Genomic DNA, 27,554 nt, shown 5'->3' with positions numbered 1-27,554 from the left:
CTGCACTCCAAGGTCTCTTTGTTCAGCAACATTCCCTAGGACCTTACCATTAAGTGTCTAAGTCCTGCTAAGATTTGCAGCACCTCGCATTTATCTGAATTAAACTCCATCTGCCACTTCTCAGCCCATTAGCCCATTTGTTCCCACACAAACCCTTTCCAATTGGCTGGGACTGTTTTCCCTGGAGCGTCAGAGGCTGAGGGGTGACTTTACAGAGGTTTATAAAATCATGAGGGACATGGATGAGGTAAATAGACAAGGCCTTTCCCTGGGATGGGGAAGTCCAGAACTAGAGGGCATAGGTTTAGGGCGAGAGGGGAAAGATTTAAAAGGGACCTCAGGGGCAACATTTTTCCCGCAGAGGGTAGTATGTGAATGGAATGAGCTGCCAGAGAAAGTGGTGAAGGCTGGTACAACTGCAACATTTAAAAGGCATCTGAATGGTTATACAAAAAGTAAGGTAACCCAGCCCCCTACTCTATCTCAAATTTTTGCGTTGCCCCTGGCTAACACACCGAGCCTGCACATCCCTGGACAGTACAGGCAATTTAGCATGGCCAATCCACCTGATCTGTGTACCTTTGGACTTTGGGAGGAGACCGGAACATCTGGAGGAAACCCACGCAGACGCAGGGGAGGATGTGCAAATTCCACATAGACAGTCACCCTTGGTTGGAATTAAACCCGGTCCCTGGTGCTGTGAGGGAGCAGTGCTAACCACTGAGCCACCGTGCTGCCCTCACCCCACCTTGGCCTTAACTCCATTTTCTCACCCACTCTTTGTAACACTCCAACCTGGATCTAACTAAAGGCTCTCTGCCTTTATTCCTGATGAAGGGCTTTTACCCAAAATGTCAATTTTACTGCTCCTCGGATGCTGCCTGAACTGCTGTGCTCTTCCAGCACCACTAATCCAGAACCTAATTAAATATCTGTCCATCTCTCCTTAAACTTACTCAGTGTTCTGGTGTCCACCTCGCTCTGGGTTCTTAAAATTCCACAGATTCACGACCCTTTGAGAAGCAACCTTTGTCACCAAAGAACCAAGTAATCAAGTGATTGAAAAAAACCCACTAAAACTAGATCATTCAGCCCTTCGTGTCTGTGTTAACTCTTCAAAAAAAGTCAGTCCCATTCTCCTTCTATAGATTATTTATCTTCAAGCATTCATTTCATTACGTTCAGAAAATTTCTGCTAGAGTTTCTTCCATCACCTCTTCAGGCAGCATTTTCCAGATTGGTCATGTGATAGGTCAGGCCAGATCATCTGTTGCTCAGGAAAAGGGATGGGGTAAGATAGTTAGAGAAAGACGTTAGTGCGCAGTACCATGACTCAGTGGTTACCACTGCTCCCTCACAGTGACAGGGACCTGGGTTCGATTCCAGCCTTGGGTAACTGTCTGTGTGGGGTTTCATGTTCTCCCTGTGTCGGTGTGGGTTTCCTCCCACAGTCCAAAGATGTGCAGGTTAGGTGGACTGGCCGTGGGAAGTTGTCCAGGCTGGGTGGGTTAACCAAGATAATGGGAATAGAGTAGGGGGCTGGGTCTCGTTGGGATGCTCTTTGGGGAGCTAGTGTGAACTCGATGGGCTGAATGACCTGCTTTTATCCTGTAGTAAATCTATGATTCTGTGCATGTACACCAGAATTCAACATTTCTTGGGGAACCTTTCACAGGTCAACAAATTGGTCAACAATCATCCCAGAGAATCTGCTTTTGCAACTACCAACAACTGAATCCATCTCTCCCCTCCCACTTCCCATTGTCAAGGCCACAATGTTACTGCATTAATGATTGCCTCATCACCCAGTATTAATATCCCGTTAAACAAAAACCAATACAACTTAGCTGAAACAAACTATCAAATTTTGCCCATGGTCATCAGCTCTTTGAATTTTGCTGTATTCAAATTTCACTCTCGATTAAGATGGTTTTTGAATCCATGTTTCCACAACATTTCTGCAGGACTACAACGTTACTACAGAATGGACCTTACCATTGCACCATCACCTCTGTCCAGAATCCTCCACCTCCTGAGATGGGAGGATGATTGAAAACTCTGCCTGCTTCCTCAGATGGCTGTAATGCATATGTCAATGCTATTTAGATGAAGAGTATTCTCCAACCAACCCGACCATCACATCCCCTGACCAAGAGTGTTAAAGCAAGTGATCTGACCATTATTATGTTGCTATTCATGGGAGTTGCTGTGCATAATTGTCTGTGATGTTTACCAGATTTCAACAGTGCCTACACTTCAAAAAGTGACTGTGAAACACTTTGAGACACCCTCACCCCTCCAAGTAGTGCAAGGTGCTATATAAATGCAGATCTTTCAATTCCCTTTCAAACCAATACTTCTTTAAGTCAATGGTAGTGGTTACAAAATGGAGAGACATGTCGTGGCTTATTCAGGGGTCAGAATGTGGAGCCTGAAAGCAGAAATGGCCCTGACTTCAGCAGCTGGATGTACAGGAGATTTCGGGTCCTGAAGCCCTCCTTACGCACTCCTCCTGCCCTTCCCACCCAATCACCACTGACCCAACAAAAGCACGACCTCTCACTATGGGAAAAGACTCAACATCTGGTCCTCTGTACAACATATTGATAATTCCTGTCAATAACATCATCAATATTTATGTGCCTCACAATAAATCAAAGAGAAAGATGAATACATTTAAAGGTCATTATAGACTTCCTTCCATAAATAAATTCAACACTAGAGTAAAATAAATAGTGGGATGGTTTAGAACTCAACACTTCTCAAAGGATTGTCTCGTTTTTCATTTTGTCACATCCTTTGATAGCTCAGATACTCATTACATAAATTCATCAAAGGGCAAACTTCCAGTTCCACTGCCAAGGTTGAATGGGGCAGGGAGGTGGAACTTGTGTAGATAGTGGACTTGATGGGCCAAAGGGCCTCTTCTATGATTCTACAAAAGTGGCTGTTTATTGTCTGAGCTCATCATGGGGTGAACCTGTACTATTAAAGGGTGAAAGGAGTTGTGAGACTCAGCCACCAGACAACTCTATCCACAATGGAAGGTGTGCTGCATTTTGCCACACAGACCAGGTCATATGTGGATTGACAAAGATTGGTAGATGAAAAACTAAGAAAATGGACATTCTGCAGTTGGAGGTCCTGACTGAATGACATAGCCTTATTGCATGGTCAACTCAATCATTCGGAAGGATTATTCATTAGCCTATCTTCCCCAAATGTCATTTTCTCATATGATACTCCATTTGCCCACTTTTTGCTCACTTACTTCACCTATGAATATCTCTCTGTAAACTATCTGTATCCCTCTTGCCACCTCCATTCCTCCTATTTTTGTGTTATTTGCAAATTTGGTGACAGTGCATTTACTTCCTTCCTTCAAATCATGAATTTATATTGTAAACATTTGTGGTCCCAGCACTGAGCCCTGTGGAACCCCATTGGTCACAGGTTGCCCACCTGAAAAAGAATCCCTTCTCCCCAGTTGCTATTTCCTACCTATGAGCAAATTCTCTAGCCATGCCAATAGGCTACCTCCAACACCACGGGCTCTTGTCATACAACTTAAGCTTTTGTATTGTACCTTATTGAATGCCTTCTAGAAATCCAAATACAACGGATTTACTGGCTTCCCTCGATCCACTCTGTCTGAGACTTCATTGACAATTTCTAATAAATTAGACAAGATTCCCAACACCTTAATTTTGAATTTCTCATTCCAGTGTTTGGAGCCCTCCAGAACTCTTGCCTCAGGGGGTATCCAGCCTTTTCTGAACATATCATCTTTTAAGACCTCTGCCTTCCTCCAATTCTATCCTGTTGTTGCCTCCCAGCTACCAGCACCTTGAGCTTTGAAGTTTCTTACCTACATCCTCCCTCCTATTGCTACTTCCCTCCTGCTTAAGACACACATATTTGGCCAAGCTTTTAGTCATCTTTCTCAATATCTCCTTAAAATCTGGTCGGGAATCAACAATACCAGAGTTGAAATGTCTAATACTAGGGGGTATGCATTCACGGTGAGAGGGAGCATGTTCAAATAAGATGTGAGGGGCAAGATCTTTTACCCAGAGAGTGGTGGGTGCCTGAAACTGCTGCCAGGAGTGGTGGTGGAGGCAGATACGATAGGGCAGTTTAAGGGACTTATAGATAAGTGCATGAATATGCAAGGAATACAGGGATATGTACCAAGGGCAGGCAGAAGGAATTAATTTAATTTGGCGTCATATTCAGCACAACATTGTGGGCTGAAGAACCTGTTCCTGCATTGCACTGTTCTGTGTTTGTCCGATAAGTGTCTGGAATTGTTTTCCTTGGGTTAAAAGGTGCTATATCAATGCAAGTTGTTACTTTAGTCCCCGTTCCCAGGTGCAGGGAGCAGCATATCAGTCACAAACAGGTCCCAAGAGTCCAATTCAGCAACAGGAAAAAATATGAGGGGACGGAGTGAGGAGTTTATGCTCTCAATCACTATCCAGCGAGCCATCTGGTTCTGGACATGGCAAGGCTGGGTGAGGACTAGATCCTAAAACAGAGGCTGAGACTGGGACAGAAGAAATTGTGCTTTCTAAAGCAGCTTAAATATGATTCTTATTTTTACACAGTCATTCAATGATTTGCAATGAATAGAAATGTGGATCTATTGCAGCCACTGACAAATATATAATCATAAGAGATGGGTTGATGAGATGAGCCATTTTGCACTGGCAATTTGATTGTGGTGTGAATGCTTGATATCAGCTGAATATTATTGCGGAAACCAACCACTTACAGTGGGACTCGAGAAGAGTAATGGTAGATCTCAAACCCCTGATTGTTAAAGAATCTTACTTCTCTCCCCCAGCGAACACAAACAGGATAGCTTCTAAATGCTTTTAAAAAGCCCTCACGTAAGAGGTCAGTGTTAGCAGGATTACTCTATTTTGTTTACGCCTTTTATCTTTATTAAGGTGATAGCCTACCGAGGGAAGGCAACTGTGATCATAAGATCAGAAGATAAGAACAGAAGTAGGCCATTCAGCCCCCCTCGAGCCTGCTCTGCCATTCTGATCTGATTGTGGCTTCTCGTCTTTATTCCTCACCGGATATGTCGATTGAAGCTTAGTTGAACACAGCCCTGAGATATGGTTAATAACCCCTGGCTCCGCTACTGACTGTGAAAGACGTTTCCCAAGACTGGCGACTTACGAAGAAAGGAAAACAATCCTCACATCCACCTTAACTGGGAGGCACATGTTTGAACTGTGCCCCCTAGCTCTCGCCTCCCCATATGGAGAGACATCCTCTCAGAATCCAACCTGTCAAGCCCTCTCTGGAATCTCAAATATTTCAATAAGGTCACTTCTCAGGCTTCAGTGAAAAATGCTGCATTTTTCGCTGACCCTAATGTCGATCCCCGCTGGGGGTCCTCAGCCCATCAGTAGAAGTGGCCTCAGTTCGCTATCCTTCATGGACTGCCCACTCAATCTTTGAGCCATGAAGTCATAGAGCATGAAAACAGGTCCTTCGGTCCAACCAGTCCATAACAACCATGTCCCCAAACTAAACTAGTCCCACTTGCCTGCACTTGGCCCACATCCCTCCAAATCTTTCCTATTCATAGACTTATCCAAATGTCTTTTAAACGTTGTAACTGTACCCGCACCCACCACTTCCTGTGGAAGTTCTTCCACACATGAACCACTCTCTGTGTAAAAGAGTTGCCCCTCATGTCTTTTCTAAATCTTCCTCCTCTCACCTTAAAAATATTCCTTCTAGTCATGAAATCTCCCACCCTAGGGAAAAGACACCTGCCATCCACTTCATCTATTCCCCCTGTGATTTATAAACCTCTATAAGGTCACCTCTCAATGTCCTATGCTCTAGTGAAAAAAGTCCCAACCTATCCAGCCACTCTTTATAACTCCATTCCCAGTAACATCCTGGTAAATCTTTCTGAACCCTCTCCAATTTAATAACATCCTTCCTGTAACAGAGAGACTAGAACTGGACACAGTACTATAGAAGAGGCCTCACCTATGTCCTACACAACCTCAATACAATGTCTCAATGCTAAACTCAAAGGTCTGAGCAATGAAGGCAAGCATGCTCAATGCTTTTTTTAACCACTCTGTCTACATCCTGATGCAATGTCAAGTAAACCCAACAGAAGAGCTAGTGCTACCAAGGGCAGATGGGTATGTTCGCAGATGCCTCTACATGGACATCGCCTGCATAGAAGATGTAAAATGGACTTTTTTCATTCACAGGATGAGGGTGTCTCTGAGCAGGTCAGTGTTTATTGCCCAGTCACATTGAATGTTAAGAGTCAGTCACATAAAGGCCAGACCAGTAAGGATGGCAGATTTCCTTCTCTAAGGAACATTAGTGAAGCAGATGGGCTATTCTGACAACCAATCATTACACACGCTGTTACAGATATGTATTGAATTCAAATTCCACCAGTTTCCATGGCCAAATTTGAACCCAGGTCCCCAGAATAACACCACAGTCTCTGGATTAACAGCCCAGCGATAATGCCACTAAGCCATTGCCTCACCTCTACTTCTGGGCCCTCAAGATCCAAGGTGTATTCCTCAGAGAACCCAACAGCAAGTGGGTAATCATTTTGATACTCTGTTCGCAACATTGGTATTGTGGGGGATAAATGGATCTGACGGTCAGAGGCAATGACGGGGGGCAGCTTTCAGATGCTCTGGATGGCTCCAAATCTGGGACAATTGGAAGCTAAAACTTTCCTAACCTTGCAATTGGAAAACTAACTAGCCACCTTTGTCGCCTTTTAGTGTCGTTAGATCTTTGTTGATTGCCGCAGGCACAAATGGGCTGAATGGCCTTCTCCTGTGCTGTAAAATATCTACGAGCCTAAGAGAGAGGAAGGGTCAGAAATCTGTCTTGAGCGATGGTGCAAAGCCAATACAATCAGGCCAGGCTGCCTGTTATGTGCGGTGTTACAGTATTCAATCCTGTCGCTGTGTATAGAATTAAATATCAGTGACTACTTATAGCTGGGGACCAAACATATGCTGGTCCATTTTGATCCACTGAACAAAACAAATTTCTACGTGTGTGTGTGTGTGTGTGTGTGTGTGTGTGTGTGTGTGAGAGAGAGAGAGAGAGAGAGAGAGAGAGAGCATGTGAAAGAAACCCCAATGGAACACATTCAATGTGACTGCGATATTGTGCACAGGGAGGCTGTTTGATAGTGATATTACCACAGATTCAAATCAGAATACTTCACTTTGCTGATCACATACACCTTTTTCTCTAAACTACTCAAGTGGCAAGCATAAGTCATTGAATGAAAAAAATCAGAGCTTGAGATACAGGTGAAAATTTAACCCTCATTTTCCAATAAGCTTTTAAGGGGCAGAAAATTGTTCCTTTAGTCTCTCCGAAGTACAATGCCTGTGCTTGTTACTGGGACTGATCTGAAGTCTGCAACCAGACACCAAGTCTGGACAGAGCAGGTAGGTTAAGTCTGAGGGCTGTCTAAATTGCCCACTTCTGGGACTGAGGGGCTTCACCTCGTCTTCATAGACAGGCCGTCTCCTCCAGACAGGTTCATCGCCAACCGATCCATTTATTGAGAAATTGAAAATCAAGTGGTCTCCTTAGGCAGGTTTCCCTCTGCATTATTCATGACCAGGAGTGAACCTGACTGAGACCAGCGGTCGTGATAGACGCACAACTGTAAATGGGCCAACTATATTGGCAAGAGATAATTCAGTACATCCATCACGGAGGGTGATTGACGACTCTTTCCCAGACTGAAGCTTGATCAATGTGTTGCCATGTCTCACTGGTTAAGGGCAGAACCCATTGCATTTCCGGCGGATACAGACTGCTGGGTCTATTAGGCAAACTGAGAGTCTGCATAATCTTAAACAAGAACACTACCAGTAGACCAGATAATGAAGGCTAACTAATGTAGACAGCAGAACCCAAGGACACAAAATTCAAAGCTAATTTACAAAAACATTATTATTTCAATGAGCCACTGATCAATCTATGGAACAAGCTCCTGAGGGAGCATTAGCTCGAAGAAGTTGGCAGTTTATCATTCAAATGCAAATGAGATAGCTTTATTTCAGAAAATACCTTTTTTTTTGGATGCAGAATGTGAGCAATTGGAGATATGAGATGTGGCAAAGGTTGCATGTTTTGGAAGAACAAACAACTCCTGGACCTGTGTTTCCCAAAGCTTTCCATCTTTCATGTCCAGATATTGTGGACTAATTGATGAAGATTGATCACTTTATTCAACAACTCCGTTACTGTGATGCCGAGGGAGGCAGCAGGCAAATCCTCAATCCTTCTCCAACTCATAATTCCTAATTGCCCAGTATTGTGAGTCTGTCTGGGACCGTTTCCCCAGAAACGGCTTCTAATTTTTCATTATTTAGGGTGGCACGATGGCTTAGTGGTTAGCACTGCTGTCTCACAGCGCCAGGGATTTGGGTTTGAATCCAGCCGCGGTCAACTGCCTGTGTGGAGTCTGTACACTCGCCCCGTGTCTGAATGGGTTTCCTCCCACAACCCAAAGATGTGCAGGTTGGGTGAATTGGCCATGTTAAATTGCCCATAGTGTCCAGGGATGTATAGGTCAGGGGCAAATGTAGGCTCATAATGGTAGGGGAATGGGTCTGGGTGGGTTACTCTTGGGAGGGCCTATTTCCACACTGTAGGGATTCTATGATTATTCACTCATGAGATAAGAGTGTCATTGGCTAGGCCTTTATCTATTGCCAGATGCCCTTTGAGAAGGTGGTAGTAAACTGCCTTCTTGAATCGCTGCAGTCCATGTGCTGTAGGTAGACCCATAATACCCTAGAGCAGGGAATTCCAGGATTTTGACCCAACAACAGTGAAGGAACTGTGATATATTTCCAACTCAGAATGGTGAGTGGCTCAGAGGGGAACTTACTGGTGCTTTCACACAGGGACTCTGTTCAATTTGTGAAATGCCACAACCAGTGAAATATATCTCAGTGTCAATCTCTGACTCAGATGTAAATATAACAGTGGTATTTGAAACCACACGTTTTCAGCAAGGAAGGTAAGTCCGAGTGTGACTAACTTTTTCAAAGCAATCGCAAGAAACACATAAGGAAATGGAGGGAACGCATTTTGAATGTCAAAACATAGAAAACAGGAACAGAAGAAGGCCATTCGGCCCATTGAGCCTGCTCCACCATTCTACATGAATTGTGGCTGAACATCCAACTCAGTTCCCTGTTCCTGCTTTCTCTGTATACTCTTTGATCCCTTTAGACCTAAGAACAATATCTAACTCTTACTAATGATTGGAAGAGAGTTGCTAGATCTGAATATGAATTCAACTTGCATTAGAGTTATAGTCATAGAGATGTACAGCACAGAAACAGGCCCTTCGGTCTAACCTGTCCATGCCGACCAGCTATCCCAACCCAATCTAGTCTCACCTATCAGCAGCAGTGAAGGCGTTGCCCTTTGAAGAGGTTGACACATTGGGCTGACAAGTGGTAGGTAACATTCGCGCCTCACAAAAGCCAGGCTATGACCATCACCAATAAGAGACAATATAACCACTGTCGCTTGACATTCAATGGTGTCACCATCACTGAATCATGCAGTATCAAGAATCAGTAACAAGAATCCAGAGAAAGTATATTCCTGTCAGGGTAAAAGGGAAGGCCGGTAGGTATAGGGAATGCTGGATGACTAAAGAAACTGGGGGTTTGGTTCAGAAAACGAAGGAAGAATATGTCAGGTACAGACAGGATCGATCGAGTGACTCCTTAGAAGAGTATTAAGGAAGTAGGAGCATACTTAAGAGGGAAATTGGGAGGAAAAAATGGGGACATGAGATAGTGTTGGCAAATAGAATTAAGGAGAATCCAAAGTGTTTTTACAAATATATTAAGGACAAAAGGGTAACTAGGGTCAGAATAGGGCCCCTCAAAGGTCAGCAAGGCGGCCTTTGTGTGGAGTCACAGAAAATGGGGGAGATACTAAATGAATATTTTGCATCAGTACATAGACTGTAGGGAAATAGATGGTGACATCTTGCAAAATGTCCAAATTACAGAGGAGAAGGTGCTGGATGCCTTGAAATGGTTAAAGGTGGATAAATCCCCAGGACCTGATCAGGTGTACCCGAGAACTCTGAGGGAAGCTAGAGAATGATTGCTGGGCCTCTTGCTGAGATATTGGTATCATCGATAGTCACAGGTGAGGTGCCGGAAGACTGGAGGTTGTCAAACGTGGTGCCACTGTTTAAGAAGGGCGGTAAAGACAAGCCAGGGAAATATAGACCGGTGAGTCTGACATCGGTGGTGGGCAAGTTGTTGGAGGGAATGCTGAGGGACAGGATGCACATGTATTTGGAAAGGGAAGGACAGATTAGGGATAGTCACCATGGCTTTGTGTGTGGGAAATCATGTCTCACAAACTTGATTGAGTTTTCCGAAGAAGTAACAAAGAAGATTGATGAGGGCAGAGCAGTATATGTGATCTATATGGACTTCAGTAAGGCGTCCGACAAGATTACCCATGGGAGGCTGATTATCAAGGTTAGATCTCATGGAATACAGGGAGAACTAGCCATTTGGATACAGAACTGGCTCAAAGGTAGAAGACAGAGGGTGGTGGTGGAGGGTTGTTTTTCAGACTGGAGGCCTGTGACCAGTAGTGTGCCACAAGGATCGGTGCTAGGTCCTCTACTTTTTGTCATTTACATAAATGATTTGGATGCGAGTGTAAGAAGTATAGTTAGTAAGTTTGCAGATGACACCAAAATTGGAAGCGTAGTGGACAGCAAAGAAAGCTACCACAGATTACAACAGGATCTGGACCAAATGGACCAATGTGCTGAGAAGTGGCAGATGGAGTTTAATTCAGATAAATGTGAGGTGCTGCATTTTGGGAAAGCAAATCTTAGCAGCACTTATATACTTAATGGTAACGTCCTAGGGAGTGTTGCTGAACAAAGAGACCTTGGAGCGCAGGTTCATAGCTCCTTGAAAGTGGAGTTGCAGGTAGATAGGATAGTGAAGAAGCCGTTGGTATGCTTCCCTTTGTTGGTCAGAGTATTGAGTACAGGGGTTGGGAGGTCATGTTGGGGCTGTACAGGACATTGGTTAGGTTACTGTTGGAATATTGCATGCAGTTCTGGTCTCCTTCCTATTGGAAAGATGTGAAATTTCAAAGGGTTCAGAAAAGATTTACAAGGATGTTTTCAGGGTTGGAGGATTTGAGCTACAGGGAGAGGCTGAACAGGCTGGGGCTGAGGGGTGACCTTATAGAGGTTCACAAAATTATGAGGGGCATGGATAGGATAAATAGACAAAGTCTTTTCCCTGGGATCGGGGAGTCCAGAACTAGAGGGCATAGGTTTAGGGTGAGAGGGGAAAGATATAAAAGAGACCGAAGGGGCAACATTTTCACGCAGAGGGTGCGCATGTTTGGAATGAGCTGCTAGAGGGTGTGGTGGAGGCTGGTACAATTGCAAAATTTAAGAGACATTTGGATGGGTATATGAATAGGAAGGGTTTGGAGAGATATGGGCTGGGTGCTGGCAGGTGGGACTAGATTGGGTTGGGATATCATTGACCAGAAACTCAACTGAATTTATCATGTAAACACAGTGGCTACAAGAGCAAATTAGAGGGTAGGAGTACTGTGGTGCATAACTCATCTCCTGAGCCCCCAAAGCCTTAACACTATCTACAAAGCATAGGTCACGAGTGTGATGGAATACTCCCCTCTTGCCTGTATGGGTGCAGCTCTAACAACACTCAAGAATCTTGACACGTCACCATCCAGGACAAAGCAGCCCACTCGATTGGGACCACATCCACAAACATCCACTCCCTCCACCGCTGATGCTTGGTAGCAGTAGTGCGTACCGTCTGTAAAATGCGCTGCAGGAATTCACCCAACAGCACCTTCCAAACCCCATTACCACTTTCACTTAGAAGGACAAGGGCAACTGATATATGGGAACATCACCCATTGCAAGTTCTCCTCCATGCCACTTACCATCCTGACTTGGAAATATATCGACCGTTCCTTCACTGTCACTGGGTCAAAATCCTGGAAATCCCTCCTTAACATCATCATGGGTCAACTCACAGCAGGTGGACTGCAGTGGTCCAAGAAGGCAGCTCACCATCACCTTCTGAAGGGGCAACAAGAGATGGTCAACAAATCCTGGCCAACCAGTGACACTCCATCCCAGAAATGAATTTCAAAAATTCCTAAAAGTCCCCGGGAAGAGTGGGATTACAGCAATTGAAGTCATCATGGCAGCCGTTTCCACACCTAGGGAACAAACAGAACTAAACGATGCCAGTACATAAGGGATCTGGGTCTAGCTGCATTACAAATTGATACTCACTGCATGTGTCACACAAACAGTCCTGACAAGGAGTGGTGACGTTAGAGGAAGCTAATTTCAGGCTTCTCCAACTGTCTGAAGAGAATGTTTTATAAAGGAGTTTTCGACATGACAGCCCTGGAGAGGAGGTACCAACCAAGCAATATCTTGTCACCCAAAAGGAGGTCAGTTGCCATAACGACAGTGAGAGAGTTTCCTGCAAGGACAACTCAGGACTCACAGCTTTTATCACCAATACCAGAGCACCTCAGAGCAGCAGATGTGAACTGAAATGCAATGTAAAACCTGACATTTAAAAAAGAAGCAATCTTGAGCACTTTAGCTCAGTTATTGGGAAGGAATGCATAACAGGGGAGGCAATGGTCTAGTGGCCTATTATCGCTAGTCTGCTAATCTAGAGACCCAGGTAATGTCCTGGGGACCCAGGTTCAAATCCCGCTCATGGAGATTGGGTGTAATTTGAACTCTGTAAAATCTGGAAGAAAGAGTCTAATGATGATCGTAAATTGATTGTCGGAAAAACCTATCTGGTTCACTGACGTTCTGTAGGGAAAGAAATCTGTCAACCGTGCCCAATCTGGTCTACATGTGCCTCCAGACCCACAGCAATGTGGTTGACTCGTAACTGCCCTCTGGGCAATTAGGGACGGGCGATAAATGCTGGCCTAGCCAGCAAAGCCCTCATCCCATGAATGAGAGTGAGAAAGAGAAGTTGACCATTCAGCCTATCAATTCTGATCTGCTATTCAATGAGATCATGGCTAATCTGGTAATCCTCAACTCCACTTTCCTACTTTTGCCCACAACCCTTGATTCCTGATTAGAAAGCTGGCTGTCTCTGCCTTTGATATGCTTAAGGAACTAGCCTTGACAGCTCTCACATAGAGAATTCCACAGATTCACTACCCTCTGAGAGACGAAACTCCTTCTCATCTCTCTCTCAAATGTGTGATCCTTCATTCTGAGATGATGCCCACAAGAGGTAATAACCTTTTCACATCTGCTCGGTCAGGAGCCCGAGGAATTTGGTACCTTTCAATGAAGTCACCACTCATTCTTTGCTGGAAAAACTCAGCAGGTCTGTGGCGAGAAACCAGGGTTAATGTTTCGGGTCCGGTTACCGTTCTTCAGAACCAACTGTCGTGAGGAAATGGTTGGGATATAAACTAAAGATGGGGTGGGGGATGGGGGTAGGGGGGTGGGGGGGGGTGGTGTGGTTGGGGAGAGGAGTATATGACAGGTGAGATGAAGCCCAGAGACAGAGAATAACAGTTGAGCAGACAAAGGAACGTGTAAAGGTCAGCCTGGAAGAATGAATAGCTGCTAATGGTGACTTTTAGTGGCTGACAATAGGTTGGTTGTGGTAGCTGCCTATGGGGTAACAGGGTCTGATGTGTGCGGGTTGAGGTAAGGTCATGGGAGAAGGTGCTCAGGCGCTAAAATTATTCAACTTGATCTGGAGGTCTGAAGGCTACAGGGTCCCCAGTGGGAAACGAGATATCATTTACGCCTCCCCATTCTACCATCCAATCTTCAGCCTATTTACTAACATCTTCCTCACTACAATCAATTCTGAAGAAAGGTCACAGGATCCGAAACGTAAACTCTGCTTTCTCTCCACATATGCTGCCAGACCTACTGGGTTTTTCCAGCAATTTCTGTTTTTGTTTTTGATTTCTGCGATTCTTTGTTTTTTTTTTGTCTTTCTATAGTCTTGCATGTTGTTGGGATTGCTGTTATTGAAAATGTCCAGCATTCTCTCTTGAGATGAATTCCACCCTGTCATTTCCTGTGAGATGTTGCTCTGAAGTTGCTGACTGTTGAAGTCAGACAATGTTATGCCAAAGTACTGGCGGTCGTTGAGCTGTGCAGTGAGTTCCCTCTCCCCCCACCTGCCAAGGAGATGCAGAACACAGAGTTAGTCAGCAGGGTCAGAGCCACTGAATTTCTGGTCAACCGCCCAGGGCTCTACTCATAAACCCAACATGCGCGAGACACAGGAGTAGCCAAGGGCCATTCCACCATGTGAGCTACACACATTTCTATAGGGACACCCTCAATCCCACAGTCAGTGAGCATCCGATTACACCACCTCAAGGGCATGGAGAACAAAACTGAAGCCAAAATTGCCAGGGAATGTGGAGATAACTCTTCCACTGTTTCAAGCAGTTGCAGAAAACCCATTTCTCAGCAGCTTAATAGCAGCATGCACAAGGGGTGGTAGTCTTCGAACAACAAAATTATTCAAATCTACTTATAATGGCATATGGGGGGTAGCTTTCTTATCCATCCATGGGACACAAGTATTGCTGTCTAAGCCAGCATTAATTGCTCATCTCTAATTACCCATCAGAAAGTGGCAGTCTGCTGCTTTCTTCAATCACTGCAGTCCATGTAATGCAGCTACACCATAGTGCTGTTCGGGAGGGACTTACAGGATTTGGACCCAGTGGCAGTGAAGGAACACTGGTCTAGATCCAGGTATGATGTTTGGAAGATCCAAATTCTTCTCACCAAAATTGTTAATAGAATCCCAACAGTATGGAAACAGACCCTTCGGCCCAACAAGTCCACACCGATCCACCAAAGAGTAACCCATCCAGACTCATTCCCCTACCCCATTACTTTACATTTACCCCTGACTAATGCACTTAGCCTACATATCCCTGAACACTATGGGCAATTTAGCATGGCCAATTCACCTGACCTGCACATTTTTGGAGGAAACCAGAGCATTCGGATGAAACCTTCACAGAAACGGGGAGAACATGCAAACTCCGCACAAACAGTTGCCCAAGGCTAGAATCGAACCTGGGACCCTAGCACTGTGAGGCTGCAGTGTTCACCACTGAGCCACAATGCCGCCCACATCCAAGGCATAACATTTTTACAAGTCAGACCAAAGGGTCTGTTTCCATGCTGCATATCTCTACGACTCCATATCAAATCTAACTTAACAAATACACTTCCTATCTGTGAGTTTAGTAACATCTTGCTACATTTTGTCGCAGTCCTCCTAATTTCTTGTCACCTCCAAATTTCAAAGCTGTATTCAGAACCTATTGATGTATATTAAGAAGAACTCAGAATCACCTCAGTGAAACTCCACAATCTGAATCTTTACTTCCTGCTCTCTGCTTTTTTTGCCTCCACAGCCAATTTATTATCCATTCAATGACATGTTCCCTTACTTAGAAAAAATCAGAAGTCACACAACACCAGTATATAGCCCAGCGGATTTGTACGAAATCACAAGCTTTTGGAGCGCTGCCCCTTCATCAGGTGAAGTCAAAGTGACAAGCAGCGCTCTGAAAGCTTGTGATTTCAAATAGACCAGTGGGATATCACCTGGCGTCGTGTGATTTCCGATTTTGTCCATCCAACACCAGCACCTCCGCATCATGGAAATAAAACAAAGATCTGCAGATGCTGGAGATATGAAACACAAAGCCCTGATGAAGAGTCACAGGACTGAAACCATTAACTTGACTTTCCTCAAACGTGCTGCCAGACTTGCTCAGTTTGTCCAACAATTTCTGTTTATGTTCCCTTCCTTCATGTATTCCAACATTAGGTGCATATCTACTATGTGATAAATTAGCGAAGGTTTTATTGGAAATCAAACCATATTGCATCTGTTGCATTACACCTTTCATCCTTTCTGTTATATTTTGAAATAATTCAACAAGGTAGTTACAGCATAATGTTCACTTTTGGGGTCTCTGTTTATAATTCTATCACCTATCTGAGGCAGGTTTCCATTTTCTTTCCTCACACTAATGGTAAGCAATAGTTCCCTCGGTTATTCTCCCTCTTGTTTTCTGTATGGGAATGATATTCAATGCCCACCAGTCTGCTGACACCTCGTATCACACAGGTATCAGGAAAGGACTGTCTCAAACAAAAGAGAATCTAACCACCAACCCTTGACTTATTGCATTGCTATTGCTGAATTCACTACGATCATCACCCTGGGGGTTGCCATGAAAAGAATCTGAATTTGGCCATTTTCGGTAATAATATAGCTATAAGATTACGTCAGCAACTAGGAATTCAGTTCTGAGTGACTCATATGAACAAGAAACAACAGTGGGCCACTCTGCCCTTCGAACCTGCTCCCCCATTCTATAAGATCATGGCTGAGCTGATTTTAACCTCAACTCTACATTCCTGCATATCCCCGATAATCGTTCATCCCCGAGGTCATCAAGAATCTATCTCCCTCTACCTTAAAGTTTTGACCTTTTCATACAATCCCTACATTGTGGAAACAGGCCATTTGACTCAACAAGTCCCCATCGACCCTCCAAAGAGTAATCCACTCAGACCTATTCCCCTATCCTATTACACTACATTTACCCCTGACTAATGCAATTAACCTACAGATCCTTGCACACTATAAGCAATTTAGCACAGCCAATTCACCCTAACCTGCACATATTTAGAGTGTAGGAGGAATCCGGAGCACCCAGAGGAAACCCACGCAGACACAGGGAGAATGTGCAAACTTCACAAAGTCATTTGCCCGAGGATGGAATCAAACGCGGGTCCCTGGTGCTGTGAGGCAGCAGTGCTAACCACTGAGCCGCCATGCCACCCCAAAAAAAACAGGAATTCTGTCGCAAGTCCAGTTTCTTTGAACCTTGTAGAGACCTGATTCCTTAATCTTCCGGTGCATTCTCCAACTTGAACGTCATGGCCCCTCTCCAGAGGCTTGGCCATGTTGGTCTGATGATGCAAGCTTGTGCAGATCGAAGACTTTTTTTCCACTCTTTCATTTTTTTGTTGAGTGATTTAAATGTCGCAACCTTTGAGGAAGGGAATTCTGAAGACCCGCAGCCCTCTGAGAGAAAACAATGTTTGCTCATCTCTGTCTTAAATGGGCAACCCCTTATTTTAGAGCTGAAAATGTGTTGCTGGAAAAGCGCAGGAGGTCAGGCAGCATCCAAGGAGCAGGAGAATCGACGTTTCGGCCATGAGCCCTCCTTCAGGATTGTAGAGGGAGGAAGAGAGCTTCTTCAAGGAAGGCATCCTTGTAAGAGGATTCGCAGTAGGTTAAAATCTTCTAGGAGAAAGTGAGGACTGCAGATGCTGGAGATCAGAGCTGAAAATGTGTTGCTGGAAAAGTGCAGCAGGTCAGGCAGCATCGAAGGAGCAGGAGAATCGATGTTTCAGGCATGAGCCCTTCTTCAGGATTTTTTTTACCCCTTATTTTAGGTATGACACTGCGTTCTACATTCTCCGACACCCTTTCAACATCTACCCAACCTGGTTCTCTCAGGATCTTATCTGTTTCAAGTGAGTCACCTCTGAAACACCTCCTTTTTTCCCAGAGCCTTTGTGTCACCTACAAGACACAAGTCAGTAGGGTGATGGAATACTCTCCATCCACCTGAATGGGTGGGTCTCCATCACTCAGCACTCAAGAAGCGCATCACCAACCAGAACAAAGCTGGCCGCATAATTGGCACCACATCCACAAACATCCACTCTCTCCACCACCAACAGTCAATGTGTATGATCTACATGGTGCACTGCAGTAGCTTAGTAGGGCTCCTCTGACAGCACCATCCAAACACAACACCCCCATCAGATGGAAGGACAAGGGCAGCAGATATCACCGCCTACAAGTACCCTTCCAAGCCGCTCACCATCCTGACTTGGGAGTATATCGCTGTTCCGTCACTGTCTTTGGATCAAAATCCAGGAACTTTCTCCCTAAGAACAATATAAACAAATCTTCTCAAAACTTGCTTACATTATGAGTCGACATACATCAAATGGACTATAGCAGCTCAAAAAGGCAGCTCACCACCACCTTCTCAAGCTAAATCAAGATGAACAATAATTCCTGGCCCAGCCAGCGACACCAACTAGGCAAAAGTGAGGACTGCAGATGCAGGAAACCAGAGTTTAGATCAGGGAGGTGCTGGAAAAGCACAACAGGTCAGGCAGTATCCGAGGAGCAGGAAAATCGATGTTTCAGGCAAAAGCCCTTCATCAGGAATACAGCCTCTATTCTTAATGAAGGGCTTTTGCCCGAAATATCGATTTTCCTGCTCCTTGGATGCTGCCTGACCTGCTGTGCTTTTCCAGCACCACTTTGATTTAAACAGCGACACCAACATCCCATGAGTGAGAAAAAAACTTTTTAAATGATCTTTTATAGATATATGTAATTGTGCCCAGCTATCTGTTCCCAAACTTGCTGTAATTATCTGAATGCAATCCACGAAAGGCGGATGAGTTTATCAATTACCTCCACAGTTTAATTCTTAATGTCTTCTTATCTGATCACTTCTTTGAATGTCACGTCCAGCACATTTGCCTTGCTATTTACCAGCGAGACTTAGTAATTATTTAATATATAAACAGAAAATGCTGTAAATATTCAGCAGGCCAGGTAGTCTGTGTGGCAAGAGAGACTCCAAGCTAATGTTTCTGCTCTGTGACCTTTCAACAGACTGAAAAATGTCACAGAACAGGCAAATGAAAATTGGCATCCTCAGCAAGATGGCCAAGCCTGCGATTGCAAAGGTCCAAGCACCGATAGAAGGGCCACATTCTACACGGAGTCTGTGGGGAGAAACAGCAGCTGATTCTTCCTCAAAGAGGGTAGGAAACAGAACCTGACACTTCCACCTGTTCAAAAGGCAACCAACTACTGATGTTGAGAACACTACTGTATTTTCCTTTAGAACTGTCAGCATCTATTACATGAACCGAGACATTCATCATCTGCAATGCTAGCTGTTTTATTGTGCCTGGTTTTCATCTATGGGCCATTTTGCCGTTGCACACTTTCCCTCATAATCAATATTTTTTCATTTGCAGAGCTCGCCAGCTGTAAGATATCCGAGCACGTGCTACGTTTTGAAGGCAAAGACCAGGCACAACACAGACATCGTGTGAGGAAAGGGCAGTAAATCATAAATTAGAGGGCAAAAGCGAACTTCAAGATGAAACAAAAAGCCTATCAAGAAATAAAAAGACATTAAAAAAATGACAAGGCATCCACTAAGGTCTTTGCAGAATGAAAGTTTCAAGCCACTCCCTCCAGAGTGGTGCCGGAGAAAAATATGCTTGAACTCGAGTTAACTGCCAGACATTTTTTTGTTAACTTGTTTGTGGAATGTAAGTGGTGTTGGCTAGGACTATATTTATTTACCATTCCTGTGGAGATGATGGCCTATTATTATACTATTAATGCAGAGATCCAGGTAATATCCTGGGGACCCCGGTTTGAATCCCACTGTAGCATATGGTGGTCTTTGAATTGTCGAAAACATCAATTTTGAATAAATTGTCCAAGGATGTCCGTTGTTGAAAGCATCCTTGGAAAAGACCATTGCATTCATTTTTATGGAAGGAACCTGCTGTTCTTACCTGGTCTGACTCCAGACCCACAGCGATGTGGTTCACTCTTAACTGCCCTCTGGGCAATTAGGGATGGGCAATAAATGCTGGCCTTGTCACCGGCATCTACATCCTGTGACTGTACATGTATAAAAAAAATGTTCACCTCGAGGAGCACCTCAGAACCTAGTGCTCCCAAATAAACCCGTTGGACTATAACCTGGTATTGTGTGATTTTTAACTTTGTCCACCACTGCCAACACTGGCACCTCCAAATCATAAAAAAGTGTGGCATTCCCACAGAAACCGGGGAATCACTGGCCCAAGACTGTCCAAAGTGGAAGAGGAGCATTCCGGAAGGGGACAGTACCTCGAGACTTGCCGTCGGGAAAAAGCCAAAGCCAGATGGAAACAGCATACGGAGCGTGCTGCCGCGCCAATGCCCCAGCCACCCCTTCCCGTGCCCACCCTCTGCCCCAACTGTAACAGAGCCAATCAGTCTGTATGAGACAAAAAAACTGGAATCCAAAGTAGACAGACGGGAGGCTGGAAGAACGCAGCAAGCCAGGCAGTGTCAGGAGGTGGGGAAGTTAATGTTTTAGATAAAACCCTTTTTCAGCTATCTTTGGAACCCACCCTGAGAGTGGAAGAGAGTCACCCTCATCTGTGAGGGACCACCAATGAATGAAGAATGATTAAAACAAAATTTGCCCTGGGGTAGGTGGTGGTGAACTGCCTTCTTGAGCCACTGCAGTATGTGTGGTGTAGAGACACCCACGATGCTGTTAGGGAGAGCGTTCGAGGATTCTGGCTTTGCAACACAATGAAGTGATATCGATGCTGTTCCAAGTCAGGATGGTGCGTGGCTTGGAAAGGAACTTGCTCACAGTATTGTTCTCATGTATTGTCCATGCATCCCATGCCTCTGTCCTTCTAATAGTAGAGTTCATGGGTTTGGAAGGTGTCCCTGCCAGAACCTCGGAGAGTTGCTCCGAGGAACATTATTTTGCCAGAGTACATTACTTGTTTGTTGTGAAGTTAACTGGCCCATTTTAACTAAACAGTTCCACAACCAGCAGGCACAGTTGGCAGAGAGAGAAGGTCACAAGTTCAAAACCCACTCCATAAACTTGAGTGCAAAATCAAGGCTCACTCCCTATCAACACTGCCTCTGAGCTGTGGGGGCATACAACAATGAATCTCCCCCACAGACCAGTGACAAGCCAGCCCTTTCAGATTACCATATACGCAAGGTCGTCCAAAAGATTTTAAATTAGCCTTTCATGTATTCCAAAGCACGCTGGAGAGAACATTCACTGCAGCAATAAACTGAGCGAATGAACCAAACTGTGGCGAATGGATTTCTATTCAAGACCAACTTGTATGAAGAGAGAATAGAATGGGGTATTGTTTGAATGATTAAAAGTTAGAAATGTGGAGATCCAAAGTGACTTGGAAACCAGAAGTGTAGAGTACTTAACCATTATGCACCAGCCCAAAAATAAAAGTTTAATGGCCTTTCTATCTAAAGGATTAGAAAACAAGTGAGCAGAAGCCAGGTTTTGGTTATATTTGGAGCAGACATGGAGTTGTTTGAGGAGGACTGTTTATCACACCTCAGGAATGGTATACCAGCCTTGGAGGGAGTACAGCAAAGATGTCCAAAAATGTTACCTGGATACCAAGATTACATTAGAACAGATCACAGAAGCTAATGTCATTGTGCTCTGAAATTTAGTAGATTAAACAAAATTGATTGAATTTTCCAAGAATTTAAAAGCAAGCTTACATAAAAGAGAAACTATTTTCACCAACTGAGGGAAAGATCATAGTCTGAAAATTTAGATCCCATCCTTTTAGGAATTAATTCGGAAACACTTCTACAAACAAGAGTGTGGTAGAGGTTTGAAACGCCCTTGCTGATTCTAGATCACCTGTTCTACACTTTTCCAGAGATTAGATTAGATTCCCTATAGTTTGGAAACAGGCCCTTCGGCCCAACTAGCCCACATCGACCCTCCAAAGAGTAACCCACCCAGACCCATTTCCCTCTGACTGATACACCTAACACTATGGGCAATTTAGCATGGCAAATTCACCTGACCTGAATATCTTTGGACTGTGGGAGGAAACCGGAGCACCCAAAGGAAACCCACGCAGACACGGGGAGAATGTGCAAACTCCTCACAGACAGTCGCCCGAGGCTGGAATCAAATCTGGGACCCTGGTGCTGTTAGGCAGCAGTGCTAACCACTGAGCTACCATGCCACTCTTAGTTTTGTTGACCACAAGTATTAAGGGATACAAAGCAAAAGCAGGACATGAGGATTTGGATCACATCATTATACAGCCGAACAGACTCAACAGCTTAGTCATAGGACAGAAGTCACATGACACGGCACCAGGTTACAGCAGTGGAAGGTTGCTTTTCAGAATGGGGGGCTGTGACTAATTGTGTCCCACAGGGATCAGTGCTGGGACTTCTGCTGTTTGTGATCTACATAATTGATTTGGAGGAAAACGTAGCTGCTCTAATTAATAAGTCTGCGGATAATACTCTGCGGATTGACGGAGTTGCAGAGAGTGAGGAGGGTTGTCAGAGGATACAGCAGGATATAGATCAGTTGGAAGCAAGGATAGAAAATGGCAGCTGGAGTTTAATCCAGACAAATGTGATGTGATGCATTTTGGAAGGTCAAGTGTGGGTGGGAACTATACAGTGAATGGCAAAACCCTTAGGAGTATAGATATGCAGAGGGATCTGGGTGTGAAGGTCCACTGATCACTGAAGGTGGCAGCACAGATAGACAAGGGAGTAAAGAAAAACGCCTATGGCATGCCCATCTTTATTGGAAAGGGTATTGAGTAATGGAATAGACTGGTTATGCTGCAGCTTTATAGAACTTTAATTTAGCCACACTTGGAATATTATATACAGTTCTGATCACCACAGTATGAGAAAGATGTGGATGCTTTGGAGAGGGTAAAGAAAGGGATTACCAGGATGTGCCTAGTATGGGGGAGTTTAGTTGTGAAGAAAGGTTGGATAGACTGGGTTTGTTTTCACTGAAACACAGGGGGTTGAGAGGTGACCTGATAGAGGTTTATAAGATTGCAAAAGGCATGGACAGAGTGGAAGCAATTATTTGGGGACTACAGGTTCAAAATGTGGGGGAAGATGTTTAAAAGAGATGTGTGAGGCAGGTTTTTCACACAAAGGATGATGAGTGCCTGGAACACGCTGCCAGAGAAAGTGGTGGAAGCTGATGCAATAGCAGCATCCAAGAAACACCTGGACGGATACATGAATAGGAAGCAATTACAGAGATATGGAATCTGACAGTGAAGACAGTTGTAGTATGGAAGGGCACAACATGGCAGCCTGGGTATGGAAGGCCGAAGGGCCTGTTCCTGTGCTGTGTTGTTCTTTCTTCTAAGAGGAGAAGCGACCTCCTCCTGTTCCTGCATTTGCACTGAGGGTGTGCTGCACTGTCAGAAGTGCTGTATTTTGTTTGACCCCTTCCTCCTGGTAAAAGTACCCTCATGTAACTTGAATGCACCACCCATTGAGCCCAAGGGTGTTGTGCTCAGTTGAATTACTGAAAAAGTTGCTCAGGGCTCTTCACTCATCGCTTTTCTGATGAATACTGATGACTGGATTCCGAACCGTGTGGTTTGTAATTTGGGCAGATAACTCAAAGGAAGACAGGAATATGGAGCAGAACCTTTGTTACTCAATCCTCCTCTCTCCCCCTCCAACTCAACACTGGGACTCATCACCCTTCAACACTAAACTGGAATGGCTACTGAATCCAATGAACACAGTCACCAACAACGCTGAGAGACTGGGTCTCCTGGCTGGACCGTGTAGAACTCATTTTTTAAACAAGGGTCAGATATTTAAACCTGAGGGTGAGAAGAAGGTGTTTCATTCAGTTTGGTGAAATGTTTGAACTCTGGACCCAAGGACCATTGATGCGCACTGGAGATATTCAAGGACAGGACCAATAGAAACCAAAAGAATTGCGGATGCTGGAAATCAGAAACAAAAACAGAAATCATTGGAAAAACTCAGCAGGTCTGGCAGCGTTTGTGGACAGAAGTCAGAATTAACGTTTCGGGTCGGGTTAGGAAAGATCCCTGGACCCAAAACATTAACTCTGATTTCTCTCCACAGATGCTGCCAGACTTGCTGAGTTTTTTCCAGCAATTTCTGTTTTTGTTGTATGGAACCGATAGACTTTAATCACACCATGAGAATGAACAGGTATGGGAACAGGTTGGGAAAGTGGAGCAAGGGTCAGTCACTATTTTGGACTGATGTGTTATGGAGGCCCGTCATTGGGCATGGGGATATTTGTGGTGTCTCCACCTCCTGCTCGGGATTTAGAATTTTCCACCACCATTCATAACTGTATGTGGCAGGACTGTGGAGCTGAGACCTGATCCACTGGCTGTGGGATCACTTAGCTCTGTCTAGTGCACGCTGCATCTACCATTTAGCATTCACCTGTGTTATGGCTTCACCAGGTTGTTACCTCATTTTTACGCTTGGCTGGTATTGCTTCTGACATGCCTTTCTGCACTCTTCAATGATATCGGGTTGACCTCTGGTTTGATGGTAATGGTCGAGGGAGGGGAGAGGGAGGGAGGGGGAGAGAGAGAGAGAGAGATGCCAGGCGAGGAGGTTACACATTGTGATTAAGTGTATTATTGATGCTGCTGATGGACCACAGCGTCTCATAGATGCCGAGTTTTGAGTTACCAAATCTGTTCCAAATCTGGGTGGCACGGTGGCACAGTGGTTAACACTGTTGCCTCACAACAGTGGGTTCAATTCCCACCTCAGGCGACTGACTGTGTGGTGTTTGCACATTCTCTCTGTGTCTGCGTGGGTTTCCTCCGGGTGCTCCGGTTTCCTCCCACAGTCCAAAAATGTGCAGATGAAATGGCCATGCGAAATTGCTGGTAGTGTTAGGTAAAAGGGTGAAATGTAGGGGAATGGGTCTGGGTGGGTTGCACTTCGGTGGGTCGGTGTGGACTTGTTGGGCCGAAGGGCCTGTTTCCACACTGTACGTAATCTAAAGTTTGTTTATTTAGAGCTGATACACAACAATGTAAGACAAAGCTTTCTCTCCTGAATGTCTATGCCGTGGTCAAATACATTGACATAATCATAGATAGATATAATTGACAGGTCGATTCATGAGGAAGAGGTCTGTATGCTTATCTCTCTCATTAGTTCCCTCACCACCTGCCATAGACTCAGTCTAGCAGCTATGTCCTCGAGGACCCAACCGACTCGGTCTGTAGTGCTGCTGTTGAGCCACAGTTGGAGGTGGACATTCTCACCCAGAGTACATTGTGTTCCCTTGAAGTGACTGGTGGGTGGTTTAACCTGAGCGTCACCGCACCACACTACACCAGCAGTGAAGGGAGACGTTGAGAGAGAGGGGCTTTCAAGGTAATCTCAGCTGGTGAAGGAATTGAAGCCAAACCGCTAACATCACACAGCATCACAAACCAGCTGTCCAGCCAACTGAACTAACTGACCACCTTGTGAGGATCTGTTGGAAAAGGCAGTATACCTCAGGATCATGAAATGTTGACCTGCACCCACAAGTCTCCCAGTGGTCATAATAACAATGTCTAACTTGATAATGATATGGAGGCAAGGGTGTTCTAATGGGGTGGACAAAGCTAAAAATCACACATCAGGTTATAGAAAAAAGGTCTATTTTTAAGCACTAGCATGAAGCAGCGCTCTGAAAGCTAGTGATTCCAAATAAACCTATTGGACCATAACCTGGTGTTGTGTGAGTTTTAACTAGCTTGATAATGTAACTTGTACCTGGTTGTTACAATACAATAAATACATCTTGTTCATGCAAGAGTTTCTTCTGGAGACTCACTCACAGTAAAGAGATATTGGCAACAAACCACCCAACAAGACTCCCTGGTGGTCACGATTCGGCGCTTTCACTGCCACAGCCTGGGTTCGATTCCCGATCAGGGGACAATTGCTTTCTAGGGGCGGCACGGTGGCTCAGTGGTTAGCACTGCTGCCTCACAGCACCAGGGACCCACGTTCAATTCCCGCCTCAGGCGACTGTCTGTGTGGGTTTGCACATTCTCCCCGTGTCTTCGTGGGTCTCCTCCGAGTGCTCCGGCTTCCTCCCACAGTCCAAAGATGTACTGGTCAGGTGAATCGGCCATGCTAAATTGCCCGTAGTGTTAGATGCATTAGTCAGAGGGAGATGGTTCTGGGTGGGTTACTCTTCGGAGGGTCAGTGTGGACTTGTGAGGCCAAATAGCCTGTTTCCACACTTAGGGAATCTAATCATCTAATCTAATCAAACAACAAGATGGTAATGCCTTGCAATGCAATACATCCAACACACAATGCTGTATAAATGTAAACATTTTCCCTTTTATCTGCAAGCTGAATAGACATCAATTACTAAACTGTGTTCAAAAGCACTTTCAAAACCTATGACCACCTCTTGAAGGACGAGGATAGCAGATGAGTGGTAGCACCACCACCTGTAAGTCTTCCTCCAAGTCAATCACTCCCCTGACTTATTTTCTATTCATTCGCAGTGGGCATCACTGGATAGGCCAGCATTTTGTGCCAATCCCTAATTGACCAGAGGGCAGTTAAGAGTCAACTGCATTGCTGGTGTCACATGTAGGTCACACCAGGTAAGATTAGATTACTTACAGTGTGGAAACAGGCCCTTCGGCCCAACCCACCCTCCGAAGAGCAACCCACCCAGACCCATTCCCCTACACCTAACACTATAGGCAATTTAGCATGGCTAATTCACCTGACCTGCACATCTTTGGACTGAGGGATGAAACCGGAGCACCTGGAGGAAACCCACGCAGACACGGGGCAAATGTGCAAACTCCCCACAGACAGTTGCCTGTGGCGGGAATTGAACCTGGGCTTCTGGCGCCGTGAGGCAGTAGTGCTAACCACTGAGCCACCATACCACCCATAAGATAAGGTCAGCAGATTTCCTTCCCTGAAAGACGGTGGTGAACCAAACAGTTTTTTCTGACAATTGACAATGGTTATCGTCAGACTCTTATTTCCTGATTTTTAAAATTGAATCTAAATTACACCTTTTAAGATGGTAGGATTCGAACCCAGTTCCTCCAAATCATTACTGGGATCCCTGGATTAATAGGTCGAGCAGTAATACCACTTGGCCATTGCGTCCCCCCGTTCCTACAATTGCTGTTCCTTTACCAGCACTCAGTCACATTCCTGGTGGTCTCTCCCTAGTAACACTGTGGGTACCCTTATACCCCAAGGACTGCAATACTTTAAGAAAGCAGCTCATCACCACCACCTTCTGAAGGCCAATTGGAAATGAGTAATAAATGCTGGTATTTCTTCCCATGAACAAATTTAAAAGTAATTTTAAAATAAATTTTAAAAGTTCCAGCAGCTTTCATCCAAGATCGGATCTGTTTTACATTTGGTTCCTCTTTGTGTTGAAATCTTCTGGAGTCAAATAACATGCATTTTAAGAGCATAGGAAATAGAAACAGGAATAGGCCATTCAGCCCTTCTAGCCTGCTCTGCCATTCAATAGGATCATGGCTGATCCAACATTCGTCGTGTCCACTTTCCTGCCCTTTCCCTGACTCGATTCCCTGACTGATCAAGAATCTATCAATCTCAACCTTAAATATACACATGGACACTGCCCCCACATGAGTCTTCTGTGATTCTCTGATGTTTTATTGACATGGATGTAAACGTCATATCCCCTGACAGTCCCAAACACATTTTACATCAGCAAAG

The 27,554-nt window shown here is 44.8% G+C and overlaps 1 protein-coding gene across 2 annotated transcripts in view; it reads right to left on the bottom strand.

The window, feature by feature from the left end:
• adgrl2a (adhesion G protein-coupled receptor L2a) overlaps positions 1 to 27,554 on the bottom strand; it is an 807,643-nt gene that overhangs the window by 534,718 nt on the left and 245,371 nt on the right. Inside the window, exon 1 of one of the 2 annotated variants that reach the window (XM_060830636.1) lies at positions 12,025 to 12,162. The exons of the other annotated variant lie outside the window; for it this stretch is intronic. The gene's annotated coding sequence lies outside the window, so the exon portion shown is untranslated. Of the gene's footprint in view, positions 1 to 12,024; positions 12,163 to 27,554 lie in introns of those variants that run through there. 2 annotated transcript variants of the gene reach the window in all.

The sequence above is a fragment of the Hemiscyllium ocellatum genome, chromosome 9 (assembly GCF_020745735.1).
Source record: "Hemiscyllium ocellatum isolate sHemOce1 chromosome 9, sHemOce1.pat.X.cur, whole genome shotgun sequence".
NCBI classification, from domain to species: Eukaryota; Metazoa; Chordata; class Chondrichthyes; order Orectolobiformes; family Hemiscylliidae; genus Hemiscyllium; species Hemiscyllium ocellatum.
Note: the sequence above shows the minus strand (reverse complement) of the source record. Positions and strands in the feature narration are given on the sequence as shown.